This window comes from Panicum virgatum, unplaced genomic scaffold (genome assembly GCF_016808335.1).
Source record: "Panicum virgatum strain AP13 unplaced genomic scaffold, P.virgatum_v5 scaffold_4630, whole genome shotgun sequence".
Lineage (NCBI taxonomy): Eukaryota > Viridiplantae > Streptophyta > Magnoliopsida > Poales > Poaceae > Panicum > Panicum virgatum.
In genome coordinates, this window is record NW_024376407.1 from 48,039 (window position 1) to 61,852 (window position 13,814).

The following is a 13,814-nucleotide window of genomic DNA, read 5'->3' on the forward strand; positions in this document are numbered from 1 at the left end:
GTAAAGGTCATCATATGCTCTGCCCTTTGGCTCACTCACTATTCGCTTTGCAAACTTCTTTGCCACCTTGTACCTCTCTGTACTCCTATCATAGAACACGCATTCGTATCGCTCTTTCTTCTCCTTAAGGGCCTTTTGTACATCCTCATTCCACCACCAAGTCTCTTTAGTTGCACCTTTGCTCGCTTTGGTAACACCAAGCGAAGCGCAGCCACCTTCCTAATGCAAGTTGCCATCTTCTCCCACGTGTTGTTTGCATCTTCCCCTTCTTCCTAAGAGCCCTCCGTGATAACCCTTCTCTTAAAGTCTTCCGACGCCGCCTCTTTTAGTTTCCACCACTTTGTTCTCACGGCTTTGACTTGTTTATCCCGTCTGGTACGCAGACGAAAGTGGAAATCAGCCACCATGAGCTTGTGTTGAGACACAACACACTCTCCCGGTATTACCTTACAATCCAAGCATGTCCTCTTATCCTCTCTTCTTGTGAGAATGAAGTCAATCTGACTAGCGTGATGGCCACTACAGAAGGTCACCTTCCTAAAGAAGGTGTTGGCTACCATCAGATTGTAAGCTATAGCAAAGTCTAAGACTTCCTCTCCCTCCTTATTCCTACTACCATACCCAAACCCTCCATGTGCCACCTCGTAACCTGCATTAGACAACCCTACATGGTTATTGAGATCTCCTCCTATGAAAAGCTTCTCACTGGTGGGTACCGCTCTAACCAAGCTATCTAGGTCATCCCAAAACTGCCTCTTTGTACTCTCATCATGGCCTACCTGGGGAGCATACGCACTTATAACATTGAAGACTAAGTCACCAACAACAAGCTTGACTAGGATGATCCTATCCCCTAGCCTCTTGACGTCCACCACTCCATTTTTCAGACTCTTGTCAATCAAGATGCCCACTCCATTTTTGTTTGCAACTGTTCCTGTGTACCAAAGCATGAAGCCTGTGTTCTCCACCTCCTTCGCTTTCTGACCCTTCCATTTCGTCTCCTAGACGCATAGGATATTTACACGTCTCCTAATCGCTGTGTCAACTAACTCTCTTAACTTACCTGTGAGGGACCCTACATTCCAGCTACCTAGATGGATCCTAGTTGGCACGACTAGCTTCCTTACCCCTCGCACCTACCGAGTCAGGTGCGAAGACCCTTGCTCATTTAGCACTACACCCGGGAGACGATGTAGCGCGCCACTGAGGAAGCGACGACCCGACCCTTGCTCACTTAACACCGCGTCCGGATCACGATACGGCACGGCACCAAGGGGGTGACGGCCCCGCCCTTGCTCATTTAACACCATACCCGGGTTGCGATATGGCGCGCCGCTAAGAGGGTTACGCCCCAACGGTTTTCTCTTGGGTTTCATCTCCATAAGAGTAGCTGGGTTCTACATTGGCTCGCCACGCCTAACACAACCCTCCTCCTTTATCCGGGCTTGGGACCGGCATTGTTGAAACAACATCGTTGAAACAACACGGCAGAGGTAAAATAAAGGCTTCAACGGTTTCAAAAAATTAGATTGTGAAGGAAATGATCAGATAGAGCTAATACAGTTTGAACCATCATGGTGGCCAATAAAACCAATAGGGAAACAATTTGATCATCACACCATCTCCTCTCAGAAAAAACAGCACTGCTATATACAGAAAGCAGAACCAGGACCAAAGAAAAAAGCTCACCCAGAATTCAGTATACAAACACGGCACACAAGCAGAAAGATTGAGAGACTGAAGAGTTGCGACTCATCTGCATACATCAACAGCAGTCTTCCCACTCATAAGAGAAGCAGGAAAAGGGAAGAAAGATTTCAAACAAGGTGCACTAGCACGAACTTGAAGGATCGTCCAACTAATTAGTGCACTGACGTAGCTATTCGCAGTAGTTGATAGTTGTGCACTTGTGCTAGCTCCTGATTGTGTGTTGTCCATTCAAATGATAATAAGTATATACTAGAAACACAGCGCGGCTTTGCCAGTACACTGTCAATATTAACAAGACCAAACATATTAATCCCACTTGGCAGCTGTTGGAGCTCCGTTTTTCTTGTTCTGCCTTGTAAATTTTACCTTCGCCCCTCTGGGCATTTCCTACTTTTCAATATAACATGCAGCTCTCCTGCAGGTTCATTAAAAAAACAGATTAATCCCATGTTTTAATGGTTCCATAGCCTATTCTGAGTATATAGTTAGGTGTTGCATACGTAGGATGATCATATTGCAAAAGGACAATGTTGTGTAATAATAAAAAGGTAAATTTGTCACCTGAGTTAAAAACTGATGGCCAGCTTAAGATTTGGGTCAGAAAATTCCGTCTTGTGCATTGTTATTGTTCTGGAGCAACTCGATGTTTCATTAGAGTGTTGTTCCTAGTATGGAAGCATTTTCCTAGATCCAGCATTCAAGTGCACTTGTTGGCCTATCTCGCCCGACCCCTAGCAAGAAAATGTGTCTATCAAAGTGAAGTACCAGAGTGAACCAATCCATTGTAGGGAAACGGGTAGGCTACGCTAGCATCACTACCGCATAAATCCAAGATACTTGCGAGTAGAAGATCATAGATCGTTACCACTAGACGCGCAGCGCAGCGGAAGAAGTCGCGCGTCGATGTAGAGGAAGTAGTCGATCACGTCCCACGAACCGAGCTCCTCGTACTTGATCCCAGCAGCCGATCAGCGCAGCAGTCGCAGCAGCGCCTCCACGGAGTCCACACGTACGGGGATGAAACGCCAGGCGTCGGTGTGCTAGCACCGCACGCACGGCAAGGGCGGCGGCCGAGAGAGAGGGAGGGGCGGCGGCTAGGGAGGTGGCGCGGCTCAGGTCATCGCCCCCCCTAGCCCCTCCCTCATATATATAGGGCGTACTAATGGGCTTCTATCTCATAGGCCCATTAGTAACCCTAATCCCTCTTGGATCAATATCCACTTGGGCCTTTAAACCGTATTGTGATGATGGGCTCTTGGGCATATCACCAACAATCTCCCACTTGCACTAGAGACAATCATACATGCAAGCTTTCCAACATTCCAAACCCCTTAAGTGTGTGACCCGTTAGGTTCATGTGTAGGTGGTCGTGATCGGAAATCATTTCCGAATCACAAGTCAATAGCGGCACCTAGCAGGGCATAGTGACTCACAAATACACATAAAGATCATATCGGCCGAACCATAGATATACTCATACACCGATCCCTTTGCCACACGATACCAGTCAAGCTCAAAGCGAGATGCGTGCCACCTTTGTGATAGCTCGACCATTCTCTCGATCTAATAGTGGATTCTATTCATAACTAACCTTTAGTCATCATGATTAACTCTTTAATCACTTTGGCATGGCCATGCACTTTCAAATCCAACTATCTCGAGGGGCCCAGAGATATCTCTCCCGTTATCTAGGAGGGGCAAATTCCATCTTGATCCGCTCACATCCCATTCCATGTTTCATGACATACCTGTAAGCTGCTTTTGTAACTACCCAGTCACGGAGTAGCGTTTAGCAGCCCCAAGATGCACCACTACACACAGTGAGAAACAATGGCGATCTCAGGTCTAAGGATTCAGTAGGTATAACACTCAAGAACAACTGATGGCACATACAAAATAACAATCCCAACATTGTCTTGGAGTGGGTCAATCCAACACCATGTTCACCAACATGTGTCCACATCATTAATCCGATATCTCCATATCCATGATCCGTGAAACATGATCATCAATTAATGCATGTGCTAGTCTCAACGTCGTTGTTGTCCCACACAACGACATAAACTAGGGATAATTTAGAATCATATCATTTTCAACAAAGAGTTTCACGAACAAGTCACATACTTGATAATCAATGTAAAATAATCATCCATGGAACAAATAACAATTATTTATCATTACATAAACATACTCATGACACAAAATCTCCCACGCACACTAGAATCACTGATGTAAGTATCTAATACCCATAGATCTCATGTGCGCCTCATGCTTTGGTTGTGGGAGAGGCTTCGTCAACGGATCAGCAACGTTTGAATCCGTGTGCACCTTGCAAACCTTCACATCACCTCTCTCAACAAAGTTACGGATGAGGTGATACTTTCGCAGTATATGTCTGGACTTCTTAGTTGTTCTAGGCTCCTTTGCTAGTGCAACGGCACCACTATTATCACAATAGAGGTCCACTGGACTGGACGCACTAGGAACAACACCCAAGTCAGAAACAAACTTTCTGATCCAAACAGCTTCTTTTGCAGCTTCGGAAGCTGCAATATACCTCTGTCGTCGAATCAGCCACCGTATCTTGCTTGGAACTCTTCCAGCTCACTGCCCCACCATTGAGGCAGAAAACAAAACCGGATTGCGATTTGGAGTCATCTTTGTCTGTTTGAAAACTAGCATCGGTGTAACCCTTTACAAGGAGCTCATCTTCGCCTCCAAATATTAGGAACATATCTTTAGTTCTTCTCAAGTACTTAAGGATACTCTTTACAATTGTCCAGTGAGGTTCACCGAAATCTGACTGATACCTGCTCGTAACACTTAGAGCAAAGGAAACATCTGGGCGCGTGCAAAGCATAGCATACATGATCGACCCTATGGCTGAAGCATAAGGAATCGTACTCATCCTCTTTTGCTCATCAGGTGTCGTAGCACACTGACTCTTGCTTAGAGTAATGCCATGTGACATTGGCAAGAAACCTTTCTTGGAATCTTGCATATTGAACCGATTCAATATCTTGTCAATGTACGTGTCTTGGCTCAATCCAATTAGCCTTTTTGATCTATCTCTATAGATCCTAATACCCAGAATATAAGCCGCCTCTCCTAAATCCTTCATCGAAAAAGTCTTTTTCAATGAGGTTTTAACGGCTTCAAGCATTGGAATATTATTTCCGATCAGTAATATGTCATCCACATATAGGACCAGAAACACAAGTGCGCTCCCACTAGCCTTTTTGTAAACACAAGGCTCATCTTCATTCTTGATGAAGCCAAACCCTTTGACTACTTCATCAAAACGAATATTCCAACTCCGAGATGCTTGCTTCAATCCATAGATGGACCTCTGAAGCTTACATATTTTCCCAGCATTTTTAGGATCGACAAAACCTTTAGGCTGTGTCATATACACATCCTCACTTAGATGTCCATTAAGAAAAGCGGTTTTGACATCCATTTGCCATATCTCATAGTCATAATATGCGGCAATTGCTAGGAGAATCCGAACAGACTTTAGCATTGCGACGGGCGAAAAGGTTTCCTCATAGTCAACACCTTGAATTTGTCGGAAACCTTTCGCCACCAATCGTGCCTTATAGATGTGAACATTTCCATCCATGTCTAATTTTTTCTTAAAATCCACTTACAGTCGACAGGTCTTACACTGTCAATCTGATCGACCAAGTTCCAAACTTGATTATCATGCATGGATTTTAACTCGGATTCCATGGCTTCAAGCCATTTGTCGGAGTCGGGTCCCATCATTGCTTCTTTGTAGGTCAAGGGCTCATCATTTTCCATCAATAATACATGGCGCTCCTCCGTAATAAGGAGGTTGAGCTTATCAGTAGCGCGACGTGCCCTTATAGACCTTCGTGGGGCTGGTGCCTCAACTACGGGTTGTGCAACATCTTGCACATCCCGTGGATCTTCAGTGGGTGCTGAAACAGTTTCGGTTGTTTCCTGAATTTCTTCAAGTTGCACCTTGCTCCCACTAAATCCTTTTGAGAGAAACTCCTTTTCTAAGAAAACACCATTGCGAGCGACAAACACTTTGCCTTCCGCCTTATTGTAAAAATAATATCCTTTGGTTTCCCTAGGATACCCCACAAAGAAACATTTGTCTGACTTTGGAGTGAGCTTATCTGACATCAAACGTTTGACATAAGCCTCACATCCCCAAACTTTGAGAAAAGATAATCCGGGACGCTTCCCAGTCCATATCTCATATGGTGTCTTCTCAACAGACTTACTTGGAACCCTATTCAGTGTGAACGCAGCAGTTTCAAGAGCATAACCCCAAAATGACAATGGAAGATCAGCTTGGCTCATCATGGACCTAACCATGTCCAACAAGGTTCGGTTCCTCCGTTCGGATACCCCATTCCATTGAGGCGTTCCGGGCGGAGTTAGCTGCGGAATAATTCCACATTGCTTCAAATGATCACCAAATTCAAGGCTCAAATATTCTCCTCCACGATCAGATCGCAGAAATTTAATTGTCTTGCCTAATTGATTTTGTACTTCATTCTGAAATTCTTTGAACTTTTCAAACGATTCAGACTTGTGCCTCATTAAGTAGATATAGCCATATCTACTAAAGTCATCAGTGAAAGTAATGAAGTACTGAAAACCACCTCTGGCTATTGAGCTCATTGGTCCACATACATCGGTATGTACAAGTCCCAACAAGTCACTCGCCCTCTCACTCTGACCAGTGAAAGGCGCTTTGGTCATCTTTCCAAGCAAACAAGACTCACATGTGTCAAATGATTCAAAATCAAATGAGCTTAACAATCCATCTTTATGGAGTTGTTCAATGCGCTTCTCATTTATATGACCTAAGCGACAATGCCAAATAAAAGTGGGATTCAAATCATTTGGTCTAAGCCTCTTAGTATTAATGTTACAGACAGATTTATCCTCAAGATCAAGAACATATAATCCATTCACCAATGGACAATGAGCATAAAAAATACCATTGCAAAAGATAGAACAACGTTTGTTCTCAATTACAATCTTAAAATCACCAACTTCTTCCAAACATGAAGAAGAAATAATGTTCTTGCTCAAAGCAGGAATGCAATAACAATTATTTAATTCCAAAACTAATCCGGAGGGTAGAGACAAGTGGTAGGTGCCGACCGCCAACACCGCAACCTTTGCGCCATTGCCGACCCGAACGTCCAACTCGCCTCTTGCAAATCTTCTAGTCTCACTTAGACCCTGCAACGATTTGCAAGTGTGAATCATCGATCCAGTATCAAATACCCATGATTCACTAGAAGATAATGCAATATTTATTTCTATAACATTTATACCTGAAGTGGAAGTCTCACTTCCCTTCTTCTTCTTCTTTTCTTCCAAGTACTTCTTGCAGTTCCTAGACCAATGTCCCTTTTCATGACAGTGGAAGCATTCATCTTCAGAAGTAGGGCCAGATTTGGCCTTAGGTGCTGGCTTTAGCTTAGAGCCTGAGGACTCACCACCGGAACTCTTTTCCTTGCCTTTACCTTTGGGATTAGGAGGCGTCCAACGCTTCCTCTTTTTGTTCCCCTTCTGAATCATCATCACATGATTGGGATTCTTCTTAATGCTCTCCTCTGCTGTTTTTAGCATCCCATGCAACTCACTCAATGTTTTATCCAAGCCATTCATCTGAAAGTTCATGATAAAAGGCTCATAGCTCGCCGGGAGCGACTGGAGAATAACATCAGTAGCCAAGTCTTGGTGAAGTTCAGAACCAAGTCTATCCAAAGTCTCAATGTAACCAATCATTTTGATCACATGAGGACTGACTGGGCTACCTTCTGCCAGCTTGCACGCAAACAAGGACTTTGAGATATTGAACCTCTCAGTCCTGGCTTGGTTCTGAAACATCCCATGCAGCCCCTCGATCATGGTATGAGCATCTGCATGCTCATACTGCTTCTGCAGATCAGGGGACATGGTGGCGAGCATCAGACAGCTGACATCAAGTGAGTCATTGCAGTGCTTCTCATAAGCTCTGCGATCAGCAGCAGTTGCATTGTCAGGGAGATCATCAGGATATGGCTGCTCAAGAACATACTCCTTTTTCTCTTGTCTGAGAACAATTCTCAGATTGCGGTACCAATCAATAAAGTTTGTTCCATTCAACTTTTCTTTCTCAAGAACAGAACGCAAATTGAAAGCGGAATTGTTACTGGCAGACATGATCTACAACATTAAAGTAAAGCAAGATTTCAGCACTAAGTTTATGTAAAGACTTTCATTAACTGATTTAACAAAAGACAACCTACTATATCAAAGTCATCTTCCCTCTAATGACATATAGTAGTTCAAGATCCATAATCACTAAAATTCTAGTGAGCTTTAGCATCACGGCTAGAAAAGTAGTGATACAGGTAAGTAACAAATTACTAATCACATCTCTATGCGACTCTTGTTTGTTGGGTGGCATCCAATGCCCCGGCCCCAACCCTATGCCTTAAAGCCCAAAACTGTTTTGATAGCTTTGCTGAGTAAACCAATACTATGCTTGTGAATGTCCGACATCCACCCTATACAAAAGTGATAGCTGAGGGTACTCTACTTTGGTAAACCTACCACACAACGATCAAAATTTATAGGTGCAGCTATTGGTAAAAGGCATCAAAAACTCAACCTTTTCTGAGGGAAGCTATTCTATCATGATTAAAGCATCCACCATATGTAAAAGCATGAAAGAATAGTATGACAGGAAAATAAACATCACAAGCATATAATCATATTATATTGTGAATAGTATGGCCTCTTGCATCACAATGGGCACCATCGCCATGGCTCCAAGGTGACCTCCATTGCCATCCGTCCTGTCTTGTGGTGATCATCATCGCCATCATGATTGAAGCCTCCATGAAAAGATACTAAGCTACTACATCTAATAGCTAGTGAAATAATTACATGAGGATTCAAACATCACAAGTCGACACGCAGGTCGTTATACAATAATGGTGCAACCTCAACCCGGTTGTGTTAACTTGCGACACGCAGGCCGCACAAATCATCACATACATCATCACATGACATTGAGGCCATACCATTCACATCACACCCTGCAAAAACAAGTTAGGCGTACGACGTGTTCTACCAAAGTAGCGCTTGAGAAGCCGCTACAGCGAGAAAGCAACGGAATTACACAGATCGCATCTATGGAATCCCTATGAAAATCTCATCAGAGTGATCGCATCACCTCAAATCCGAGCCATTCATAATGCCTCAATTTTCACTAGGTCAATCACCTTGACCGTGCAAACTTTGCACTTGAGAAGACTGCATCTACACATGACCTTGATCTGTTGGTTCAATCTGCTGACTATGCACACAGTTAGTCCCGATGGTGATTCCAGCCGGTAGGGACATGTCGTATGCATAACAGAGAAAGAACACAAACTAATCTTTTGTCATATGCCGCGCAATCAACTCGCTCCAGTTTTAACCCCTTATGACCAATTGATCTAATCAAACCGTGCAAAAGTAATAGATCCAATCTACTACAACAACATATCACCTATATGCAAAAGATCCAGACCAAAAACTACGCAAGATGGCTCTGGTACCACTGTAGGGAAACGGGTAGGCTACGCTAGCATCACTACCGCATAAACCCAAGATACTTGCGAGTAGAAGATCATAGATCGTTACCACTAGACGCGCAGCGTAGCGGAAGAAGTCGCGCGTCGATGTAGAGGAAGTAGTCGATCACGTCCCACGAACCGAGCTCCTCGTACTTGATCCCAGCAGCCGATCAGCGCAGCAGTCGCAGCAGCAGCAGCGCCTCCACGGAGTCCACACATACGGGGATGAAACGCCAGGCGTCGGTGTGCTAGCTCCGCACGCACGGCAAGGGCGGCGGCCGAGAGAGAGGGAGGGGCGGCGGCTAGGGAGGTGGCGCGGCTCAGGTCATCGCCCCCCCTAGCCCCTCCCTCATATATATAGGGCGTACTAATGGGCTTCTATCTCATAGGCCCATTAGTAACCCTAATCCCTCTTGGATCAATATCCACTTGGGCCTTTAAACCGTATTGTGATGATGGGCTCTTGGGCATATCACCAACATCCATGAAGATATAAAGATTAACTATCACAATGCTAAGATGGCACCAAAATGCTAAGCAACATGCTACATGTATAGAACTATAGATGGCACTCAATCAGGTGGTCTTCTGCTCAGTTGTTTGATATCTTTGGGATCAGCTTGCATGCTCTGAAAGTTACAGTATAGTAGGAAGTATAGATCATAAGGTAAAATAGCAATAAAAATTTTAATTTGTGATACTTAGCCCACTCATTGTTTGCAGGAGTAGGTCACTTGTTTTTGCCAGGATTAACACGCTAGTAGTATGTGTTACTTGGTCAACTTTTCAATCTAGTAACTAAATTTGAGGTTCTGTTTATAGCTTCAATCCTTAAGGCCGCAATACTTTAAAAAAGGGCAAATTGCATATCTGCCCTCGTTTGTACCTACAACTGTATGTTTGCCCCTTCTTTTTAAGGTTTGCATGTTTGCCCCTATTTTCAAGTGTGAATCATCCGTTTGCCCCTGATTTCCAATGGCGTCCACCGAGGCAGCTTCCAGCAAATAAAGAAAAAGGAAATATGGAAAATCTAGATAGGAAATGTCTCTCCTACCCCTGCTCTGTTGGCTCTCTCGTTGGGGGAGGACCGGCGGAGGTGGCAGAAGACTGAGGCGCTGGGGAAAGGCGGAGGGGCGAAGGGAAGTGGGTGGGGCTGCCTGGGCGGCCGGCGTCGCGCGGGGGCCGGGAGGCCGCGCCCGCCCGCCGGCTTGAGGAGGAGCAGGCCGAGGCCCATGGCCGGCGGCGGCGCGGAGGAGCGGGCGGAGCCCGTGGCCACCGGCGGCGCGGAGGAGCGGGCGGAGCCCGTGGCAGCCGGCGAGCCATCTCCTCTCTCCTCCCCTGCACCCTCGTCCCGCGCTGGTGAGCGTCGCCTCTCCGCCTCTTCCCGCCTCGCCGCTGTCTGGGTGAAGACAGGGACGAGACCCATGGGCCGGCCATGGGCCCGGCCCGCTCCTTCTCGTGGAGGGCGGCTAGCAGGATCGGAGGTGGCGCGCCCGTCCCGCCGAGCGCCTGTGGTCTTCCCGCTCGACGCCAGCAGCTTGCTCCGCGACTGCCAGTGCACGCCGCCAGAGGTCCGGAGCTCGACCGCCAGCGCCCCTGCCGAATGCCAGCGCGCCGGCGGTGAAGGACCTAGGTTGGCGGCCGTGCGCGACGCGGAAGCGGTGGCGCAGGTCGCCCGCGAGGGCGGAGAAGGCAGCGACGCCACCGCCGCCGTCATCGCCGCAGCGGCCGGGCCGGTCCCGCGGGGCGATGGCGTCGTTGAGGGGTGCGTGGGTGAGGCTGCGCACTGGGGCCCGCTCCTCCAGCATCCAGTTGTACACCCGCGGCGGCAGCGCTGGGCAGGCCAGCTGCCCCCAGTCCCACGCCGACGAGCGTCGTAGAGCGCCGCCTCATCCTCCGCCGGTGAGCGGATGTCTTTGACTCTTGTTGTGCTGACGAGTGGGTCCCACAAGGGCATATGTCTTTTCAACTGCCATTTAATACCGTCACCGGCTCTTAACAGAATAGGGGCAACTGGAAGCTTCAGATTCAAAAAAAGGGGGGCAAACATGCGAAGTCAAAAAAAGGGGGGCAACATGCAAGTCAGAGGACGAATGAGGGTAGTTTGCAATAGCCCCTTCAAAAAAAAAGGATTGAAAGTGTGCAAACAGTGCTTATAATCCTTATAGGTTTAAACAACCATTCAACTTGTTACTTACCGTCGATTTGATGATGTTCCTGTGTGAAATATGATGTATCGGTAGGAAATTAATATAATCTTTGAGTGTCAAATACCGGTGTATTTTCACTTTATACATTGCAGAAATCAATAATTACTACAATTCATAGTAATTTCACTTGTTATTTTATGGTTTTGTTGTCGTGTTTTTCATTCTATCATAATTGTTTCTAGCAATTGATGGGTATTACGGTTGCTAGAGATAAAGAGGCTAATTTAACACTCAGATTTTATTTTATTGTTTCATGCTTCTATTTGTAGAAGTTTATTTGACACTCAGATTTGGCAGAAACTGCCGAATTTCAGAGTAGGTCGAGCTAACGTCATTGTGGAGTCCGGTGCCACGTTAGCTAATGAGTCTGCCCTATGCCCGTTTGGACCTCGATGAGACCCAAACATAGTTTAGGGACTGGGATAGTCACTTTGAGACTTTAGGGACCGGGATGACATAGCGTGACAAGTTTAGGGACCGGAGATGGATTTTACTCATTGATAAAGGAGGCAGAAGTAGAGAAACTGTGAAGTAGAATTTCCATGCATGTTCGTCTTTGTAACACAGTCGGATATGAAACCTCGTCACCATTAATCAAGTTTCGTTATCACATAATATTAGTAGTCTCTTTTTACCACATTAATCAGCCCCGTACCAAACGTAACATTTGGTCACCAAAGCTGCGGAGAGAAAACCCGGAAAAAAATAAAGAGTTTCAGGCGTGATTATTGTAGGGGTAGCAATATTTTAGTATGCTGTAGTACACTTTTTAGTTGCCCGTTGCTTAGGGGTGTATCCGCGTGGTTCTACATATTTAATAGAAAAAAAAAAAGTGTCCAAGTTGTGTATTGATCCTTGTTGGATCTGCTAGTGGATCAACTATGCGGGAATAGAAGGCTAGGTGGCTGATGTTAATCCAATGGCTATGGTTGATTATGGTTTAAATAGAAGGACAGATGTTTCTGATTATTGTGGGATTTTCTAGATTCTTTTTTTTTCTAAAGCGTCTCGTAAACCAGTGCATCTTTTTAGACCTCTAATTAGTAATAGTAAGATTATTCAAAAACGTACCAGACTACTAGGCTTAAAATTCTAAACTCCCATTGCATATATGTAAAGATGTAGCTAGGTATAGAACCAGAACACGCAACACCAATTGATACATGATCTAGCAATTACGACACGATTTCTGGTACCTCCGCGCCCACCAAACTTCTTGGGCTCGCAGCGCCTGGGGTCGGCGACGAGGAGGGTGCGGTCATAGCGGCCGAAAGATGTCCTTGACCTCCTTCTTGGTGGCCTCGTCGACGTACTTTTGGCTGTGGGTGTCGCCCTTCACCTAGATGAGTCCATGCCTCGGCCACGGCCATCTTCTTCCGTCTTGGGGTTCAAAACCAACCGTAATGCAGAAGAAGCAGAATCAATTCAAGATAAACGAAAAGGAAAAGATATAAAGGTGAAATCCGAACAATGTCTCACCGGCCACACATTTCGCCCAACAGGTGGTGTGCATCGCCAATTGCGTGTTCACGCGGCCACCTAGCCATGCCTTGGCCACCCATCCATGGCTAGACGTGACCACCCTTGCATAGTTGTGCCACCGCGCAGACGCCGGGCCGCGCCATGGCAGAGGCGGCAACCGGCAAGTCCGAGGCTGGTCGCCCTGGCTTGCTTCCATCTCTCCAGGAGCATCCATAATCCATTAGCTAGCTTGTAACCGAGCAAGCAAGCAGAGAGAAGAATGTTTCTCCCTCTTTTCTGAAAACCGCAATGAAATATTGTTTGTGAATGAAACCAAACAAGCACTGCTTGTTCCAGCAAATACGCTGGACTGAGAAAACAGGGCTGTGTGGTGGATACAGTACAATACAAACAACCGAATATGGAGAACAAACCGTGCAGGTGCAGCTCAGCAGATTGCTTCATGGTGCGAGGCAGCAAAGGAAGCTCTCGCAGGCTGCCTGCTTGAGTACACAGGCAGGATCGAAGTAGTTAGACAAAAACTAACCAGTGCATCTCTTTGTGGCAAAGCAGAGGCCACTCGACGAAATCAACTTCAAAGGTTGCGATGGATTGGTTGACATCATACAGCGTCAAGATCTTGATCTACCTCTTCACCCATGCAGATGCAGGTCTTTCATTGACCGACAGGCTGATCAGGGCTCCCGCTTAACCCTCAATTAATAGGCAAGCAGTAATTAAAATTCACGTAGAAATTATGTTTATTTTGTTATGATTAGTTTTATCGTTAAAGATAGTTTGAACATGAGATATTTGTTAAAGATAGTTTTGT

General features: G+C 45.8%; 1 long non-coding RNA gene and 1 other non-coding gene across 2 annotated transcripts; both read right to left on the bottom strand.

Moving 5' to 3' along the window:
* Window positions 1-1,538: 1,538 nt before the first annotated feature.
* Window positions 1,539-1,624, bottom strand: LOC120694291. The gene has a single exon (XR_005683421.1). It is a non-coding gene; the product is annotated as a small nucleolar RNA Z102/R77 (small nucleolar RNA).
* A 452-nt stretch (window positions 1,625-2,076) lies between these two features.
* Window positions 2,077-12,873, bottom strand: LOC120694289. Its single transcript, XR_005683420.1, has 3 exons — window positions 12,718-12,873; window positions 2,272-2,441; window positions 2,077-2,125 (listed from the first exon to the last, which is right to left on the bottom strand). It is a non-coding gene; the product is annotated as an uncharacterized LOC120694289 (long non-coding RNA).
* Between the last annotated feature and the right edge of the window lie 941 nt (window positions 12,874-13,814).